Genomic DNA, 22,107 nt, shown 5'->3' with positions numbered 1-22,107 from the left:
TTGTGTAGTACGATGATCGGATCAATCGTAAATATTACGGGCATCGTTCGTGGTACGACGGTCGCGGTTTGTAATTTGCCCCACCACAAATAGTACAGACAAGGCTCGTGATATATTCTCATTATCTCTTCGTATCGCGATCAGTTTCAAGTTATTCTCGGGCACATTCGCACATCGAAATTTATTTTCATAAATTCTAGAGAAGCATCCTCACAAAACCGAATTATAGAGAACGAGGACTATTATCTTCCGGAGGTATGCTAGAGAGACTGCGCGCGAAGCATCGGGCTCATGTTCCAAAACACATTGACCCAACAGCATCAAGATTAAGACCGTCAAAACCTTGTAGAGTTTGCCAAAAAAATAAAAAACGTAGAGGAACAACGTGGGAGTGTAAGAAGCGCAAAGTTCCCTTACATCTACCAGAATGTTTCGAATTGTATCACACCATTGCAAATTATTAATTTTCTATTAGTGATTTTTGTATAAATAAACTTTTTGTAATACTTGCATCTACCACAATTATTGCATCAGGTTGTAATTACTTATCAAATATTCCACAAATATTTATAACTTTAGGAGGGCGCCGCCGCTAATATTTATATTTGGCCCGATCATCGTACCGCGGGCTATGCCCGTAATATTTATGTTTAGCCCGATTATTGTACTACGGGCTATGCCCGTAATATTTACGTTTGGCCCGATTCATCGTACTACGGGCTACACCCGTAATATTTACGTTTGGCTCGATCATCTACTACGGGCTATGCCCGTAATACTTATATTTGGCCCGGTCATCGTACTACGGGTTATGTCCGTAATATTTACGTTTGGTCCGATTATTTACTACGAGCTATGCCCGTAATATTTACGTTTGGCCCGATCATCGTACTACGGGCTATGCCCGTAGTTGTAGGTTAAGGGGTTAAGAAAAGGAAATTGATCTTTCGAGTTGAATTCTTATGCATGATGTATTATGTAACTGGATAATGTTCATACTTTGGAAAGTATTGCTTTATAATTTGATTGATTATATACATAAGTCCTAAGATCACAAGTCTTAGAATACTTAGAAGAATGAGGATAAATCTTAACAATCTTTGGAAACCCTTAACAAAAGGAAACTGTTTAAAAGATCATTTATAATTTCAATACTTTCCTCTCTTTTGAAGAAAAATAAACTGGTTTCTTATATTGAATTTCTATATATATATTGATTATACTTGTATATATACTTGTTCATAAGTATTAGAACACTTAATAAGACAAAATACAATGATCTTTAGGATCTTATTCAAATATTTAGGATTATCATCTTGTTTGGAAGTTCGTGGCATAAAGAATCTATCAATATATTATTTTGCACTATGTTGTAATAAAAGTCTCATCAATCATGAATAATAAAATTAGAATAATAAAATTTTGGCAATTGGTTTTGTGCATTTCACATTTCAGCTGATTCCTCAGCCAGGTTCAGATTTTTAGCAGACTCCTCTGGATTTTCTATTTGATTTATCTAAAATTTCCTCAATGAGTTTCAGATGAAAGAATTATGGGCGTCGGTATATAACAGTAAATTTATTATTTTTCTATAATTCTTGCAACTAAATTTTACAAATTTCTTCTGTATATTCTAAATTGTCATCTTTTAAGAATAATTTTCTTCATGACAAATAAACCGTTTAATAGTTTCCCTCATAGTCTGAGTCAATTATAACGTTTAGTACCAGATCTGTAAATATGTTAATACTTATAAATAAAAAGAAACACGTTAATACTTAAGAACGCAGGTATGCGGTTTAGAAGTCAATTTCAATAAAGTTGACAACGAGCGGTTTAGAAACGACTGATTTCAATAAAGTTGACAACGAGCGAAAAATAGAGACGTAAAAGTAAGAATATATGTAACTATCAGGACGACACAACCGGAACTCGGACAGTCGCCAACTAGTCGCTCGTTCCTGGCAAAATAAATAAAAAAGGAAAAAAATAAAAAAATGGAGCGGCAGCCCTCGTAAATCGAAAAACGAGAACGTGTGGTAAAAAGAAACAATGGATTTCCACTCGACAGCAGCTCGACCGGGCAGCTTCAAAGAACGTCTGGAGTCTGGAGTTCGTGTCGAGAGCGGCGAAGTTGCAGCTAGCGCGTCTCGTGTTGCACGGTTAAAAAGGCAACAAAAGCCGAGTAGCCCTGGTGAATACGTCAAATTGTCACGAAGAAAGTTTCCATGTCGTTGGCTAACAGGTGAAGAAGAACGGCTCGCAGAGAACAGTGTACTGCGTATTCAACAACGGTTGCTTTTTGCTCGAAGACTGCAGCTACCAGGAATTCTTTTAGCGAAAATACCATACACTCCCGTTTAATAGTATCCGGACACTTGCTTCTTTTCTTTTTTATCATGATTACAACTTTGTGTACACGCTGCCCCAAGGTTTAACACAATCATCACAGAATTATCAAATCATTCAAAATAAGTGGCTTCACATTTTCTGTCTTCGCAATTACAGAAATATATACATATCTAAGATTTTTTTGGCAAAATTAGCGCTGAATTTTATTAAGACAGAAATGCTTATATACAGGATGTTTCATTTAAAGCTTTACATGTAATAAAATTATCTCTTAAATTATTCAGTATTGCAAAAAGAGTTTCAAGTAGAATTTACTTTGCTTTGGGGCGAACATGATTTCCTTGTAACAATATTATGCGAATTTTTATTTGAAATATTTCTTGGAACAATGAATAGTTTGGGAGATAATTACGTGTCACGCTTCCAATGGAGTAGCCTGTATATTTGTATATTTTTATCGCAACTGGTGGTACAAGCGGAAAGGGAGTGATTCTACGCGAAAAAAGAAGACGAAAATATAGAATAAAAATTTTTCGTTTGTGGCTTTGTTTTCGAGAAAATCGACTTTGAATTTTCGCTCGGTACGGGCGCACTTTATCACGTCTCGTTATAACGGATCTCACTGTAGATCGTTGTCTCGATGGATATTATCGCAGTTTAAGTTTGTTTTTGCCGTAACGGAAGATTAGGAATACGTAATGAAATAATATATATTTGTATATTTTTATCACATCTCTTCATGTATAATCTTCTATATATATACGACATATTTCCATTTTTTCGTCTTAACAGTTCAACTTTGTCACTATATTTTATGAATATAGTCGGACAAATATCGGGATATATGTAGGATATATGTAGGATATTTACAGCTTTGATAAAAAATTATAATAAAAATACGAGGTATACATTAACATAGTCGTCAGGAGTGGAAGTCCCAAATGAAAACCAGCCGCGTTATTTCCGGTGAGTGCTTCTTTTCGTTCTTCAACTTGATTTCGGTTCTGTTCATGCAACTAAGTATGTATTCACCGTAGGAAATCTATTGTCTTCCAGATGTCTCTTTAAACATCACTGGGATATTTATGTCTTCCTCTTTTGAAACGTCACATTTTCCTTCTTCGTGTTACGTGAATCGCCGGAAGTGAAAAATACTGGAAATTCTTGCTGGAAATAACGCTGCGAGTACTTTTGTTCTTCACCATTTACTACGTGTAATTGTTAATTTGGACGATCGTAAGATGGGCATTCGATTGTTGATTTCTCGTTTCAGGATAGGAATGGTTATTGCTTTTCGAAGAAGTTTCTTTTTTTTTATTTACTAGTATTTTACAATCAATTCTCGCATTGAGAATTTTAAGTAATTTTCTCTGCTTATTATAGATAAGTATAATTTATAAATAAGTATTATAAATAAGTATATATTACTTAATACAAATATCTAGTTAAATCTTGTGCTTAGGTCCAGCGGGCAGTGAAGAAGTTAAACGTTAAAGAATCTGATTTTTGTTCCTGTTAGGTGGACAAAGGTCATATGTGAATGACACAACTATAAAATACATTTATCCATACTATCTATAGTATATTTGCACACTGCTATTAGCATACAGTGACTCCTGGATATTTACCTGGATATTTATAGAAATATTATTTAATATAACATATAAAATTAAGATATAATTTTATGTATAAAATATAAAATTAATATTTATAGAAATATTATTATGTATTATACCAAATTTTTTGAAATTTCATTCACTATAGTGACTGATACTGATTATATTTGAAAAGAATTTAAAAATGTATATGTAAATTATAAGGCATGTATTTATACATTTTAAAAAGATTACCAAAGATTATCTATTTGAATGGTGAAATTATTCACTATATTAGCAACTACGTTTAGTGAAATCATCTTAAGCAATTATTAGACGAATTACATGTATGTTTAAAACCACTATATATTCACGTTACATGCATGTATACGTTCAGTCTCGTTTCATATACGTTTCAGTAACGTTCTATTACGTTTGCAGGAAATATCTTGGAATTCATATACGAGATGTGTCTAGAAAGTAATGAGATAGATTTCGGTTCTCGGAATCCGCAACGTCGCATCAATACAGCGGTGCTGTTTGAGATATAATATCTTTACTCTGCCTTCGGTATTAATTTCAACTTGATTCAGCTAACAGTGCGAGTGATTTCGCAGCGAGTTTTCTAAAAGTGTAATTTAATGACGCATTACGGAAATGGAACCGTGACATATCGAGTAGTATTTTACACTGCACTTTCTGTAAATGAAGTTTTGGCCAACAAACGTATTGCTGTGGTTCCACAGCCTCCTCCACACCTCTCAGATTTAAGGCCACATGGTCTTTTTCTTTTCTCAAAAATCAAAAGCCATATTGAGGAACATCATTTTGGAACTGTGGACATCGCCAACAAGGTTGTAAGCAACTAAAAGCAGTCTCAATAGAAGAATTCCAGCACCGTTGCCAGGAGCGGGAGCATCGCCCCCAGCGGTGCATAGCTTCTCCAGGGAATTATTTCGAAGGATAATAAACATTTTTTATTAAATGACATATAAACATTTTTATAAGTCTATTACTTTTTAAATACATCTCTACACATTTTCGAATTAATTTTGAATTTCACCAATATAATCACGATAATCAGCTCCCAGTACAGTGTTAATGAAATTTGAAAAAGTTTCGCATAAAACACATAATATATTCACAAAAATAAATGTTCAAATATTAATAAATCATATAGCAATAAATAAATATTCTTCTTATTAATAATTTCAATAATTAAATATTCTTTTAAACTTATTTAAATAGGACACAATACATGTAACATGTGAAGTCTGTACAATATAGTTCTTTAATTTAAACATATTTTATTTAAAAAATAAAATATTATGAAACATTTTACTTATTTACTTATGCTGAAATACTTAGCAAAATAAAATAAACAAAATATTATACGTATAAATTAGAATTCATTATTTTGAAAAAACTTATAAGTATTAAATATTGAAAAATATTTATATTGAAAAAATATTACTTTTGAAAGAATACACATCGAAACTGAATTAATCATAACGAATAAGGAAACAGTTTCTAGGTGTCTTTTTTGAACATCGGAACGTAATTTAAATATATTGTCGCGCGATAGACGAGAACATGAATGTTTAAACGTACATAAATTAACCAGATAGATAAAAGGATGACTATTTGCAAACAAAAAGTAAATGATAGTTTGAACGACACACCAGGTGCGTGGGAGCGTATCTATGAAGTGTAAATAGAAAGACGATAGGGAATGATAAGAAAAAGGTGGTGGTAGAAGAAAAGTTTCAAGTTTACTAGCTAAGGCACGTGGATCTGCTGGGAAATGTGTAAATGCTTTCTGTAGACAATATATACAATATACATATATATGTCGAAGATGAAAGGACACCGAAGCCTTTCCTTTAAAATTTTGGGAAAATCCTCTAATACTTTAGCCTAGACTCTATCATAGCCGTAATTAAGCAATTGTTATCATTCAATCCGATTGTATTTGTTCGAGATTCGCGATAGTGGGATTGGGCTCGGAGTGACACGACTGGTCGCCGAACGTAGCCACGGTCACGGGATGGACGTTTCGCCTGACGGAGATGTGCAGTGGTTGCATGGTTCTCCCTAGAAACGTGGTTGTGGCGGCATACGGCCTAGCCACGTGTAATTTTGCCTCGGAGGTGTCAATATAATGGGACACGCGTTGTATTAATAATCAAACTCCAGGCAGAAACTGCCTAGCAACGGCAATTGAAACTTTCTCGATGCTTCCAACCAGTATATAACAAACGAACGCGATAGTAAAGAGAGGAAAATTTTCATCGGTCTATTATTCGTGCGATCGCCTTGGAAAGTTACACATTGAGCAGTATATACCGAGCGTGCCAGCAAACGTATTTCGTGCTTCAAAATATCCTACGTTTAGTGAAGAGTTATCCCGTTGACCGTGGATTCGTTATCGAACCCAAGAACATTGTCAATAGCATCTCGCGTGTCTAAACACCACGGTCATTCGTGAAACTTTGTAAAAAGTCATATTTATACGTGTAAGTATAATCTCTGTTGTGCAAAACGATGGCTAATTCAAATGAAGAATTGTTACGCGCCCTCAATTCTAACGATAAACCCGACATACATATATACATAGATGTGTATATTGTATATACATACAGAGTTGCAGCAACTGTGACACAGTTAAGATAATTAAGAGAGTCTAAGACGGTTAAAATAGACAGTTAGATATGTGAAAGAACAAGTCGAAAATATACACAGAACACAATTTCTTCGTACGTCGGTTTATCTTCGAGAAAATCGTTTGAAAGGAAGAAAAGTTTAAAAATTCGCCAAGTATGCTTGAATTTGGTCTATTCCAGATTAAATAAGAGTAAATAATCGACAGTAAATTATTCTATGCGTGAAAATAGGTGAAAAATTTCTTTCGTACTTTTCCTATATTTTACACGCAATAAAATCTTCGCTATTATTCGTTATCAGACATAACCTTAAACCCGAGTTAAATGGCTAATCCTATTCCACAAGAGTATTGTATTTAATCGTTCGAAGAAAACTTATTTAATTTAAACTATTTTATTGTTATAATGAAAAAAGTTATTAAGATAGAAATATGTTTTTATTCATTATAATTCAAAGTATAAGATAAGGGTTTTTTTTTATGAGAGTGTCTACAGCTTAATTATTATCAACACATATATGATTACTATAAATATAAATGATTACTAACACATATGAAAATGACTGTATTTTTAAATGACAAATTAAAATGTTTAGTACTGTAGGCCATTTTTTATACTCTTTCGTAATGTAGTTTCGATCAACTATACTATTATAATTGTCACATATATAATGTAATTGTTGATATTTATTATCCATGATAAAATTTTGAAATATGTATTTTTTATATCTGATATCAGAAACGTAAGAAATTTTGACGATAATGAAATACCGAATAATTTCCTTTTTTGAATTTTATTTTGAATTTTATTATGTCATTGCACTTATTTGATATAATAACAAGCGAAATAAAACAGATCATTTTCATATTCACGTTTACTCTCTAAGTTTCTCTAATTAAATTGTTTTGATGAGTTAAACTTACAAAATTAGCCTCTTTAAAACTTGCGTATTGGAGTCGTAAATAGCAAATATCAATAAACTAATCAGCACAATAAATTAAATGTTTAAAGTAAATACAACATCCGCAGGTGTATTTAAAAATACCCGTCGTGTTCTTACGTTTAATACGCTTATGTTTGTAATATTGCACTCGATAATTATTTGATATTATGCAATAGTAGCATACTGTTATAAATACATCGTCAGCAATGACCTTTAATTACTTATGGGTACTTGACGAGCAGTGCAGAGCAAGTCACTTGCGTAATTGGAAGGGAAAGTCACATATTACTTTGGAAGGGTTAGTACACGGACCTACGTTAGCCCTTGTAGATAGGGGGTTGAAATGACTCTATCCTTTCAGATTACCTTACCTCTTTTATGGCAGATAAATTTATTACATGTATATCGGCAATGTATAATTTTTGCACTGGACAGACAGTTTATAGTTTCATAATAGGAGGTTCTTTCATGCAGTAGCTTAAAGAAGCATGCTATGTTTATTTATTTATTTATAAAATGTGAATCGCATTTCACTATTTGTGTATACAAGAATGAATAATATCAATATTTCAAAATTTTATGAGACGTAAGGCTCAATCGAAAATGATTAATATCATTGTTATAAAATGAAGATTATTCGGTTCATTAGTCATAGCTAGTCATATAAATTAAGCTGTCTGTTTTAATCAACTAAATATCTTTCTGTCTGTCTGTTATAATAACAGTTTATAACTTGCTAAGGACTGAAGATTAGAAATTCCTTATTCTGAAACTGATGCATTAAGAAATAAATAAAATGAATAAGCAATGATGTCCATTGTATTATCAAACAAATGTACAATGAGTGATATATAACAAATACAGTAGTATTTTTGCAAAATATTTATAGTTTTGATAGAATGTAAAATTTCTAACACATTATAAGATACATATACATTTAATGGCAGCAAACAAATTTATAAATTATATATAAAACACTTTTATCAATTATGAATGACCAATAAAGCAATTTAAGAAGATATATGTATTTTAATTGTTCCAAAGGGGATGGGCTGTATTTGTAGCACAAAAATAATTATTTAATTGAGATCCATATATAATTTCTTTTAAATATGTCAAGAGAAACGAAAAAATCAACACCCCGTGGAAATCGAACGCTCCACGCAATTAAAGTCAACAAACTCTTATTTTAAGTGCTATTGATTCACAAATTCGGTTCACTTTGATTCCATGGTGGCAATGTACAGGGTGTACCACGTAATTGTTGCCATGATTTTTCAGGTCATGATCGTTTCCGACAGTCTAATAAAAAGATATTTTGAATAAAATTTCGTTAGTTTTCGATCGGCTACAAAATGCAATATAAGACATTTCCAAGAACTTGCTTTTTCGATAAAAGGTCAAGGTCAGCTCGAGCTTCTCAGACGACATTACGTATTTTTGACGGCATACTCTTGTAGCTGATGAATTAAGATGAATCGTAAAATATTGGCATAATCAAGGGAAATGTTATCGCTAAAAATTACTTTATCTCGATCAAAGTTTTGAACAAGAGAAACCATATACGCATTACAAAAGGGTCATAAACAGTCGTATGGCGAACAGGAATAAACATACCTTGCGTAACGTTACAATACCTTTGTGCGTTCCATTATAATAAATGTCCGAATTATTATAGCCCATAATTTTGTAAGCACAATTCAGAACGATTAAAAGCATTGCAAAGAAGAATGGCTATCATCCTTACAACATGAATAAAGTACATTGTAATAACGGATGAATAACGTCGTTCAAATTCTATAGCATAGCTAGTTAATGCGTATAAAAGTAATAACGAAATATTAAACAAGTCCGTAACAGTTCGAGTATTTATTACAATTGGATGCAGGAAGTTGCTACAACATTACACGAGGTAAGTTTATTTCTGTATGCTGTTTATGCTTCTTCTGTAATATGCGTATGATTAACATTTTTCTCGTTCAGAAATTGGGATCTGTAATTTGATCGACACAAAGTAATTTTTAGCGATAACATTTCCCTTGATAAGCCGACAATCTAAGATTCAAGGTCACTTCAAGGCCATAGTATAGTAGGTCGTTGAACTTGTCCCAACATCAGCTACAAGAGTATGGAGTCAAAAGTACGCAGTATCATTTAAAGATGTTGGAGGAATCTTGATTTTTGATAGAAAAACAATTTTTTGGTAATTTCTTATATTGCAATTTGTGGCCAATTGAAAACTGATTCACTTTTATTTAACCCTCTCGCTTAGGGTGCCGTTTATAGGCGGCGCCGGCTACATGACCTGTGGGCACGGGTGTCGCTTATAGGCGGCAACCACGCGACGATCGGTATCCCATATATCAGGCATACACCAGTGCCATCTGTAGTCAATAATGTATATGTAATTTTGTAAACCTTCTCATATTAAAGACGTAAATTATACTTATCATATTGCAGCAAAGATTGTTTTATCGTTGTTTTATTCAGCACAGTTGTTATTTAAGACTTAGGAAAACATTTATACAGCAATCACGCCACTGTGCGCATTCGTGGCGCGCGCCTCCGTACAGGGAAAACACTTAGGCGGACTGGACTGCCGAAGCGAAAAGGTTAGAGCACTTTTTTGTCAAATTATCGGAAGTACCTGAAAAATTGTGACAACACAATTACGTGGTGTACCATATATAGTACAGGTATGTCGCAAATTACATTTACTTTTAGTAACCTTATAATATATGCATAGGAACTCTATATATGCTCTAAGGGGACTGAACTTTCTATCAAACCACACAATATTATACATGTATGACTTCAGCATCCACTATAGTCATAATGGTGACTTAAGTTTGTCGGAATTGCGTTTGGTCGTGTGCTGGAAGTCGATTCCCCGAACCTGAAACGGACATTTCGGAACCTTTGTAATCTAGTTAATACTTTATGACGTTATATGGAGGACACTTTTTGATGCCAAATTCCAAATAACAAATCTTTATATACACATTTAGCTACTGTAAATCATATCGTTTACTGTCATTTTGATTCTTGTATTTCTTACTTGTGTTTCTTAATGATTGGCTTAAGGTTAATATTTATTAGAATATTACGTAGATAACATGTCAATTTCTGTTTCTTTGATTGATGCAATAAAACCAGTCACCATTTTGACTAATGAACAATCATTTAGTTATATTCAATATATAATAAAAACAGTTCTATATATTTAGTATTATTCTAATATAGAATTCTTTGTGGTAACAATTACTTACGTTGCTATATAAAAATTCGGGTTACAGTATAAAATCTCCGTTGCTTGAATAATTGTGAGTGACACTGTCCACAGAGTAAGAAAGAACATGGCAATTAGATATTTTCAAAAATATCAATACTCGCTAATTAATTAAAATTAAAATGCACTGATTATAATTAAAAGAATTATTAATTAGGCAAAGTTAACAAGTTGCTCTATTATTTTTTAAAAGATTTTAGGATTGGCAAATGTCTTTCAAACGTTATACATTTATTTTTGATTCACGTTTAAACTAATTAAATAACCACGATCGTTTTATAAAGAATAAGCAGTTCTTTCTTCAATCGTATTTATTCCTAACATCTACATGCTTTTTACTATTATTACAATATTCCAGATAATAATCTTCAATTTTTTAACATCCCGCAATTGCTTTTTTGCTGATCAACGTCACTGCTATGTTCTGGAACATTCGTACAGTTCTTGATATATTTAAAAGAACCTACGTATGAGTCTCAATTGAGTTATTATTTCTGTGTTACAAATATTCGTTTATGTATGTATACTGTGAAGTTGTTGGCGTGAACTGTTGAATTTGAGATAAATGTATGATTTATAGGACATGTCAAGTTTGTGTTAAAACGATGACAGAAATGAATGAAGAAGAATTATCAAATTATACAAATTACTTACTTGTAGCTTTAAAGTTTCTGTATAAGTCACGTCAGTTGAATTCGTAAAGTATTTGTTCCCATATCACGTGTATGTAAACTGAGTTATAAACTGTGATAAGAATGGTACATTTGAAGTACCCACTAGATAAAAAAATATTTTTTTCTCTCTCTCTCTCTCTCTCTCTCTGTCTCTTCCTTATTTATAAAATCTTAGATATTATATTTTAATATTTCTGGATGATTAAGAAAAAATGTAATATTCCTTTACTTAATTAGAAAGATACTCACTGTTCGTATTTACAGTTTGCATTTTTGTATATATTTGAAGGAAATAATTTTCAGTACGGTTCTTTGAATTTCTGTCTATATTTGTTTAAAATTCCTTCAGCGAAATGTGGACAAAGTTTATGAATATATTTCGCTGACTCTGGAAAGAATTACTTAGAAATTTATACGCCTTTCTCGACAGACTATTTCTTATCCCAAGCACGTCAAGTAGTTGTAGTCCATTTATTACAAAAAGGACTCAAGGGTATCCTAAAATACCGAGAAAGAATTTTGCCGTTCTCTCGAATAGCTCCCGGAAGAACACTTGTTTGACGCTTTAGAGCGCAAAATATATCCACCATGAATGATTCAATATTATTGTAGATTGATAATGACCAGAACTTACCTTTTGTTATTTAAAGTAAAAGAAACGAATTATAATTCGTCAGATTGCTATATATGCCTTAATCTACGCAAGTAATTTATAAAAATAAATTTTCAACTGCCCTTTGTTTTATCAATTTACATACCAAAAATTGTGAAAGCATTTTATATTAAATGCTATTTAACTAATGAAAAGTTTTACTCAAATTTATCAAAGCAATAACAAATATAACAATGGACAATAAATAATAAAAGCAATTATCAATATTCTGGATACTTTTAAGTTACACACGTTGTTTAATATTAATTACTGTTGAGGTTATTAAATGTATAATGAGAGAGACGCGTGGATAAATTATAAGGTAGAAAAATATATTTCAAATACAGAAGTGAAAAGTATAAGAATGAAATAATAATATGAGCTGGTCCAGATCAGCACGCTAGCAGTGTTACCCTATAACTGAAAAACCCCGAGGCCAACGTCGCCTGTCGACTGTTTATGGTCTGCCTTTGTCGCAGTCTTTTGTCTATACGCTGTCGGTGGCTTCAGTGCTTTAGAAAGCTAAAAAGACCAGACGTAGAGTTTTCTTAAAAGTGGTGACCTTCAACAATTACGTTTAACCAAATTATGAAAATTTACATATTTAATATTTATAATATAAAGAAATGCTGTAAGATAACCTCTATATTATTATTAAACATAAGAAAAAATAAAGAATGCTGTATATTCTATAAATAATTAGATATCAATAGTAAGAGCGAAACGTGGAAATAGGAAATATCAAATGACTGATGAAGAAAACAGGCGTAGGATTATTAACCCGATGAAAAGAGTTACGTGTAATATTTGCAAAATCTGCTAAAATGATGAGAAATGATTGCGACAGCAAAATGAGAGGGATAGAATGGATCAAAGAAATAAAATCCTTCATTATTCGTCAATATCAAGCTTACATTCCTCATATTAATTTTGATTCTATTTCTTATTGCATTTTGTGCAAAAGTTCTTCTTAATTAATCGATGCTCTTCGATTAGTATTCATCAGAAACGAACGATGACGTTCCAAGGTGAACGGAGCAACGCTGATATAATGTGTAAAATGCAAAATGGATCCTATGGTAGTTAGAGTGGTCTGCTTGTTAAAGATAGAGTGTAGCAGCTTGGCTTATCGCTCCTAATCGATCGGGAATCTTCGTTGCGTGATGTCCTGTAGCAAGCCAACAATCGTTTCAAGCCTGTTTGAGATGCAAATCTTGATCGCCAACGTGCTCCTTCTGCTACTCCATTTGATATCCTTCCCCGTCGTGCACTTACACGCATATACGAGCTGAAGATTGATTATTCACTCCGTTACTGTTATTACATTATCAAGACTGTTAATAGCCACCACTTCTACTTGAATCGATCCTTCTTCCTTATCGATCATTTTGTATAGTCTTTACAACGATGGCATTTTCATCGAAATATTCTTTTTTTGCAGTTTTTAAGTTTACTAAATTTTATGTGTTCGCATTGTACGTATTTATTATATTTTAGACATCGTTTTGTAGGTTTCTTGGGGATTAATTTATTATAACGAAGAACGTATATGTAAACATAATAAGATTAAACTTTACTATAGAAACGTTGAGTGTACCTCGAAGGTTGTTAGTTATTCTTAAATATCATTAGAAAATTGTAGATGAACAGATTATTATATTATATATGTATATGAAATACAATTAATTTTTCTTTTCTTTATTATTGAACAAGCTTTACGTCAATGTTAAGCCATAAGGGATAAGACTAATGAAACTATTACTTCTAAGATTTGATATCCAATTTGTAAGTTTTACATTAAAAAATATTGAAAACTAAATTGAATATATTATTATTATTATTTAGTCCGTGCCTTTCGACTTTGGACGAACTTTCGGTTTTACATCTCTTACACTTGTTTCGTTTCTTATATATCTACCTCTTATCTACTCTATTGTATTGCACTCCCCTAAATTATTCTATCTCTAAAGACTAAAAACTAATGACTAAAAACTATTGCCACTTTTGGGCTTTTGCCTTCTTGCTGTGCTTCCTTCTTGTCGTTCCTCCCCGTCTCGTATTGCCCTTCTCTTCGCTATTACTGCTTTTAATTCTGTTAGTCCTTCTTGTTATTTAATATAGGTTTGGGGTTGGTTTTTAATAGATTCACACAGATTTTATTTTACTTTGTATATTTCGTCACCTCGTACAAAACGTCTGAACACACCGGATACACTCAGATAATTAACACGTGGTCGACTCCTAAGACAAAAGAGCGTCGTTAGAAGTCGTACCAACTTAGCTTGTAGGAACTAGCGATCATACCAACTTAACATTTCTTAACACTTCTCCAGTCTCATTCAGTATTTTTTTCCATGTCTTTTGGTCCTCCTGTTATTTCACATTCTTCTATTACATGTCTCAGGTCTTCTTTTTTCCTTTTACATAGTCTGCATCTTTTTTCTCCCTCTTCTTTCGTTTCTACATCTGAATCTAGCTAAAATTTTTCTGTCCTTTAGTGAAAAGTTATGTATGTATAAAACCAATGAAGTGTTATTTTAGTTTATATAAGTATCGTTCAAAATTATGTGACTTTTAGCTGAAACATCTTAGAAACATCATTATAACATTGTATAGATAAAATATACTATTTTGTGCTTTTATTTATCCTTTAAATAACAGTAGAAAACATTCTTAGACGAGAGACGCAATCTATCTAGCAAATGAAGTTTTCTTTATTTCATAAATGAGACAATAAAGCTAAACGATATACTAAATTGAAAAATTAATATTTCACATTTTATATTATAATTTAATTTCTTTATATTTTACGTATACATATTTCAATTTATATCTTTGTTTTTTGTACTTTATTTATATCTTGGTTTAAGTTTTTATTATTCCATATTATTTTTTAAATATTTTAATTTCTCTTCTCGTTGCAACAGACACAAATTCCATATTTTATGATTTTCATTTAGTTTCCATGGTCCTTTCTCTGCTGGTTCGAACATCCAGCTATATCTTTCCTTAGTTCATGCTTATGATCTATTTACAAATTCTGTACAGTTTATTGCACTAATTTTCTTACTTTAATTCTTTTCAGAATCAGTTTGCTTCAAATTTCCATTTTAGTGCAATTAACCAATTCACCAAAAATCGAATGAAAGCGAAATTATTTTCTGATAAAGTTAGAAAACGTGGAGATTCGCACGATTTACGAATTTCACACAGAACGCCCACTTCTGGTGATGTTTGCCACGACATGAGTTCCAATCACAACTGATTTAATTACCAATGCACACGAACGTGCATGGAATACCTATCATTACTGCGTGCGTAACGATTCAATTTCATTTTCTCCACTCTGTTTTTGCGTCTGAACCGGTCTGATGGGAATCGATGCCGTTAACTTCAGCCAATTTTAGGGAACAAGCATCGTGGAAATCATCCGTTTGCCATCTGTTTATTTCTCTTTTACAATGAAAAAAAAAATATATACCAGTGAATGTAATGTACCAGTGCAACGAGAGATCCTGTTGTATATGTTCCGCATAACGGTTCGTGGCTTTTTTATTCTTCTGCCTTCGTGTCTCTCTTTCTCTCTCTCTCTCTCTCTCTCCCCCTCTCTTTCTCTTTCTCTTTCTTTCTCGTAGCACTTGGAAGAGTGATGAATAACGACTCTCTTCGCACAAAATAAAATTGAAGGTTTTCACTTGAAAGCTATAGATATTATATCAAGCCATCAGTAATATATATAGTGTGTTGCTATAAAAGAATATGTGAACAATAATGGATCGTTAGATGATACTACTAGCAACTTGTGCAAGTTGCTAATTTATTGTTCTAATTTTTTGATATACTGTTTAATTAAGAGTTTGAATTAAGGACTAACGTTACATCAACACTATAATATATATAATCGTTTATTATTTTTTTTTTTGATTAATTTATATTATTTAATTGCTTGCCATGGTTAAACAACGACTATATCGGTCAATTATTAATAATTAGGGAAAGAAGAATTTTTTAAATTCCTATAGGTATTACATTTGCCTTAACAGCAGAAACTTGAGAACATATTATTATGTTCCTATGTGAAGATAAAAAGGATTGGTTGATTGGATGACCGAATAAGGCGAAGTCAATAAAAAAGTTCTTCTCTTGAACTCGATTCTCAGTGAGGTTTCAGTTTCGCAAGTATATGAAATAAAATTATTGCTTGCTTTGTTTTATTGATCAAATCTGTTAAATGTGATCCTCTTTTTTTACCCCTTAACACGTTGATTGCCACGCGTGTCTTCAAGAATCAATCAAGAATGGTCTCTCGTTTCGTTTGTTCGCGACATTAAAACCACTAGCTGTTGTTGAATATGATGAAGGAAAGTGTGGTATAGATTATTCCGACCAGATGGTTTCTTATGCCACCGCAATTAGAAAAGGAATCAAATGGTACAGGAAACTGGGCGTTCAACCCCTTCTGGGAATTTCTGTTGCAAACGCTTTGACGGTTTACAAAATTGCAACAAGCAAGAATATAAATATTAGAATATTTGGACAATTATTAGTTAGAAAATTATTAGGGTTGTCTGAAAATACAAAAAGTCTTTGTCTTCGACGGAGTGAGCATCATATCGCCGTTGGGAAAAATGATTGCGGAAGAAGCATTAGACGCGCGTGCAAACTATGTTATGCGAATAAAAGACGTCGAATGGACCGAACAAAGGCACAAAAGAATTTGAAGAAAACAACAACTTATTGACCAAATTGTCCCGACCAACGTCAGCTATGTATAGAATGCCTTAAAGTTTTACATTCTAAATAATTTTTTTAATAAACCATTTTTGTATTACTTTTATAACAAACTATTTTTGTATTACTTTTATAACAATTCAACAGTTTTATTATTATGCAATATCTTTTCAAATACCTACGACGATCCTTCGCAAGTAGTCGAATAAGCGACACCCGAATGTGGGTTACGCGGCCTGACCAGAAACTTTGCTGACACCCGAAAACGGGTGTCGTGGCAGTCAACGTGTTAATGCATCAATTTCTCTTTGATTTACTAACGAAAATGAGATTAATCTTTTTTGTCATGAAAATCTACCTAAACGTCTAAATATTGGAATCAGTTCATAATATATTGAGTTATAATAAGTTCATAATATATTGGAAAAATTCATAGTGTTTTTATTATGAATTTTTATCAAATAATGAAATATTGTGGCAAACACTATTTTTAATGTTCAAGAGAATCAAGAAAAAGGTAGAAAATTCCTTAACAAAATAGTTTTCTTCTGATCAATGAGATAATACATCTCACATATCCAAGAAATTTTGAATTATAACTGGAATGTTCGCTTGTATCTGCTTTATTTACCGAACATTTACTCTCATTTTTATTGAAACGAAATTTTACACGTTAATGACCAATGAATTCAAGTTGAGATCGTTGAACTCGTCTTGACATCAGCCACGATGCTATCAAACTAAAAATATACAGTGTCATTTAAAAAAATTACGATGATATTGACTGTTTATAGAAAGAAGCATTTTTTGTGATTTTAAGTATCCTAATTTGTAGCTGACTCAAAATGGATCGATGTTTGTCTGAAACACCTTTTTATTACGTTATCGAAGTGCTTCCAAATCGCGCTCACGATTTTCCTGAACATTCTGTATATATTTTAATATAAAATATCGTAGCTTAAATCAATGGCTAAAATAATTAAATTAAATTAAACTAAATTAAAACTAACGTAAAATTATTCTTGTATGTGCCACAAGTATCTCTTTGGTTGTTAAGTACAATTTTGAATTAATCACGTTACCTCAATTTTACCTGAAAATAGTTGAAGGAGCATAAAGATGGATTCGAGGAGAGCTTCGATTTTAGAATTGTCAAGAGAAAAAGAGCAATTTGATTGCAGCATCCGGATTACTCAGTCCAAATCTATCATATCTAAAAAAAGAGATTGCCTTGCTAATTAAATTCTTTTTTTCTATGTTTTTTTTTATTATTTAATATAGTTGTCACGTCCAATTAGAAGCGTTTGGTATTACGTATAAACAAATTCCGATATATTTATTCTTAAGCCTATTTATTATTGATTACTATTAACGTTGCGACGAGATGAAACGATGGATTCTTCATAAAACTTGGAACTGTTCACGATTTTATAGAATGTGACATTTATTAACCAAAATATGGTCCATCTGATTCGAAAGTGTCGTTCGTGTTTTTATTAAAAAATTGTATATTTTTAGACGAGAGAAAGTTTTGAAAAAATGTTCCTTACTGCAGTTGTATTTCTAAATCCTTTTGCAGTTAAATTGTGATCTGATAGTTTGAAGATATCTTCTTTTTGTTACAAGTTACCATTTTACGTAACATTCTTATAATAGTTATCGCTGTTCCTGAGAATTCATTAGACTTTCTCTAATTTTGTAGCATTTTTCATAGCTTGCAAGAGAAAGTGCTGAATGAAACGAGAAATTGTTATGCAACGTATATTACAATTAATAATTGGCAATTATCGATAAGTTAGTTTGGTCAACTACTTTCTAAATCTGAATTTTTCACATTAATGATCAATATCACGAGCAACAAAAGTGTACTACAATTTAATTTTCATCTATGGTTTGCTCTAATCTTAATATCAATTAATTTAATTTGATATTTATATTCATACAAAATATGAAATTTTATAATATAAAAATTTCTCAATTTTATTAAAACCTCTTATCATAGTCTTCATTTCATTTTACAAGAGACTGCCGGCATTAAATTAAACTGTATGCCCAAAATAAATACAATAATTATTCAAGTTCAAAATGGATAAACCACTTTATGATAATATTTGCAAGCTATCGTATAATTACCATGTAACTTAATAATAGGGAAGTTAATAATTACAAACTTCGGTACACAGCTCTAACGTTAGATTACGGAGACATTGATATTTGAGGATGGCAACGTTCTACGTACAGCAATATCATTAAGTCTTGATTTACGTTGCAGCTCCAATCATGGCTAGATCACGAATCAGAATATTATTCAACGCTTTTCAAACAAACCTAACGTCGATCAATGTTCACGTTCCAATCACGTTTGGCCACGTTGAATAGCGTTTGTGCACATGTACTGATTGCTATCGTAAATCGAACGAAATTTCTTCCTGTACGAAACTGTTTCGAATGGCAACGCGTACAACAACAAACCTGAATTTCCCAGCTAAACAATAGCTGATGATATTTTCTCATTTGCAATTATTTAAACAATGGAGTCGGACCTACAGTGATGGGTTGTAGTGCGTTTCAAGCGTGTATTAGGTCATCCTCACTTAAAAGTACTTACAAATGTAGATACAACAATTGAATAATACGATGAATATTTTGTTTAAAAAATTAGGATATATTGAAGAAAAAATTATAGACGTCAAAATATTTTTTCGTTTTCCTGAAATAAACACAAACGCGGACAAACATCATTTTGATTATGAGCTCTTCAGTTTCTGACAGAGTTCGATCAATGTTTGGTTATAATTGAATATCCCATTTTTGTTCCTCAAAGTTTCGTAGAGGATTCGAACGAATGAACCATTATACAGGGTGGTTGGTAACTGGTGGTACAAGCGGAAAAGGGGTGATTCTACGCGAAAAAAGAAGTCGAAAATATAGAATAAAAATTTTTCGTTTGAGGCTTTGTTTTCGAGAAAATCGACTTTGAATTTTCGCTCGGTACGCGCGCACTTTATCACGCCTCGTTATAACGGATCTCACTGTAGATCGTTGTCTCGATGGATATTATCGCAGTTTAAGTTTGTTTTTGCCGTAACGGAAGATTAGGAATACATAATGAAATAATATGAAGTAATCATAAAGTCTATTATTACAAAAATTGCTGAAAATGTTGCCCATTCTGCCGATATTGGATTTGATTGAAATTTATAAACACATAAAAAGCTCGATCCCATCCCTACGAGTCTATGTAATTGCTACTGTAATAGCTGTCTTTTCACAATGATCCATTAGCTCGAATCACAATTTCTGATTTATCTCTTTCGTCTTATCGCGGATGATGTGTTTGGCTCGTTAATCTCTGTAAGTCCACACTGTTTTCATCATGTAACGAAGAGTTGGTTTTTGGTAGCAATTCGAGTCTGTCACAATGTTAGCTGTCAGCATTTAGTAGCCATCGATCGTCACATGTTGGGAGTTTTGAGTATGTGGATGTTTTTGCGCATGCAACAGTCGTTTAAACCGTTAATCAATCGATCGGTTGAACGTTAGTGGGAATATAGCTGGACTTTTAGTTTAGTGTAGTTTAATGTTTCCGATCACGCGACCATTAACTGATTTATAGATCGGTACACAATAGATAATGTTATATACATGTATATACATTGATAATCGGTCTATTGTCATGGAGATGCTTACCGTTATAGTAATACAAACTGAATATTCGATCAAATGTGGTATTTATAAAGGTTTCGAGGAATCAATTTGTGAAAAACTCGTCGTCTAAGTATGAACTTTTCCTGAATATTTTTTCACATTTTTGCAGTTTCGTAGGCTGCTTCCAAATTTTACTTTTCCCTACTATAAACTTTATTTCAATATATACAATCACTCGTCGCCATTTCTAACTCATTTTTTCTATTTTTTACTTTCTCGTTCTATAATCATTGTTTTATTATTATTATTTAATCATCTTTATCATTCATTGTTAGACTGTGGAAGTTATGTAGTGAATATGCAAAGTACAATATATTGAAGTAATTTGCTTAGACAAGCAGATGTCAATAGGAAGATGAAAGTCTTAAGATTGTGTCAGTAAAATTTGAAAAGGATTCTACAACGTGTTGTAAGTGACTCACAAAAGTATTTGAACGCTACATATATTATTAAATTATTTAATATTAATATTTTGTTGGACTACCTTTAGCAGCAATAGTGTGTCTCAATCGACGTCCCATACTGTAAACCAATGATTTTGTAAAACTATACTCAACGGAGTTCCATATTTCGATAATTTTATCTTTCAATACTTGCTTTGAGATTATCTGAAATTTATTTAATCTTTTTCCGATTCCAGCCCATGTTATATACGATCCATTTTTTCACAATTCTAGCACTATGCTTAGGATCATTATCTTGTTGAAAATGGAAATCTTCCAATAATCCTAATTTATGGACACTTTCATTAAGGTTATTTTTTAAAATATTTAAATACTTGTATTTATCAAGTATTCCATCAATAAATATAAAAATTCCGGTTTCACTGGCAGCCATGCACGCCCACACCATGACCGATCCACCTCCGTGTTTCACTGTTTGATGTAAATGTCGAATCTCCAATCTCGTATTTGGTTTTCTCCACACATAATTTTTACCATCCGAGCCAAAAATGTTTGACTCGTTCGAAAAGATGACTTTGTTCCAAAAAGAATTATCTGTATTAATATAGGTTTTTGCAAAAGTCAATCTTTTTTTATGATTTACCGCATTAATATATGACTTCTTTCGCGGTACTCTGCCATGAAAATCATTGTTTCGTAAGATTTGTCGACATATTTCCGGGTGAACTTCTTTATGAAACATATCAGCTACCACTTGTGTTAAGAAATGTTAAGTTGGTATGATCGCTAGTTCCTACAAGCTAAGTTGGTACGACTTCTAACGACGCTCTTTTGTCTTAGGAGTCGACCACGTGTTAATTATCTTAGTGCATCCGGTGTATTCAGACGTTTTGTACGTGTATTTTCGCACGTTCGCGGGGAGACGCGATCAGGGAGAAGCGCGCCAACGGGAGTCGTAAATTCCCGTTACGATAGACTAATCGACGCCACGAATCGTACGATCCCTTATTTCTTGTGGGATAATAAGGGTGATTAATAGAAATAACGCTGAGGTTGACAGGTTATTATATCTTTAATTGATCCAGCAGCTTCGGTG

General features: G+C 32.3%; 1 protein-coding gene across 4 annotated transcripts in view; it reads left to right on the top strand.

The window, feature by feature from the left end:
• The window catches only part of LOC122568882 (RYamide receptor-like), a 349,767-nt gene that overhangs the window by 30,896 nt on the left and 296,764 nt on the right, over positions 1 to 22,107 (top strand). The window contains exon 1 of one of the 4 annotated variants that reach the window (XM_043729149.1): positions 10,120 to 10,249. The exons of the other annotated variants lie outside the window; for them this stretch is intronic. The gene's annotated coding sequence lies outside the window, so the exon portion shown is untranslated. Of the gene's footprint in view, positions 1 to 10,119; positions 10,250 to 22,107 lie in introns of those variants that run through there. 4 annotated transcript variants of the gene reach the window in all.

Source organism: Bombus pyrosoma, linkage group LG7, assembly GCF_014825855.1.
Source record: "Bombus pyrosoma isolate SC7728 linkage group LG7, ASM1482585v1, whole genome shotgun sequence".
NCBI lineage: Eukaryota > Metazoa > Arthropoda > Insecta > Hymenoptera > Apidae > Bombus > Bombus pyrosoma.
This window is presented reverse-complemented; position numbering and strand designations above follow the sequence as displayed.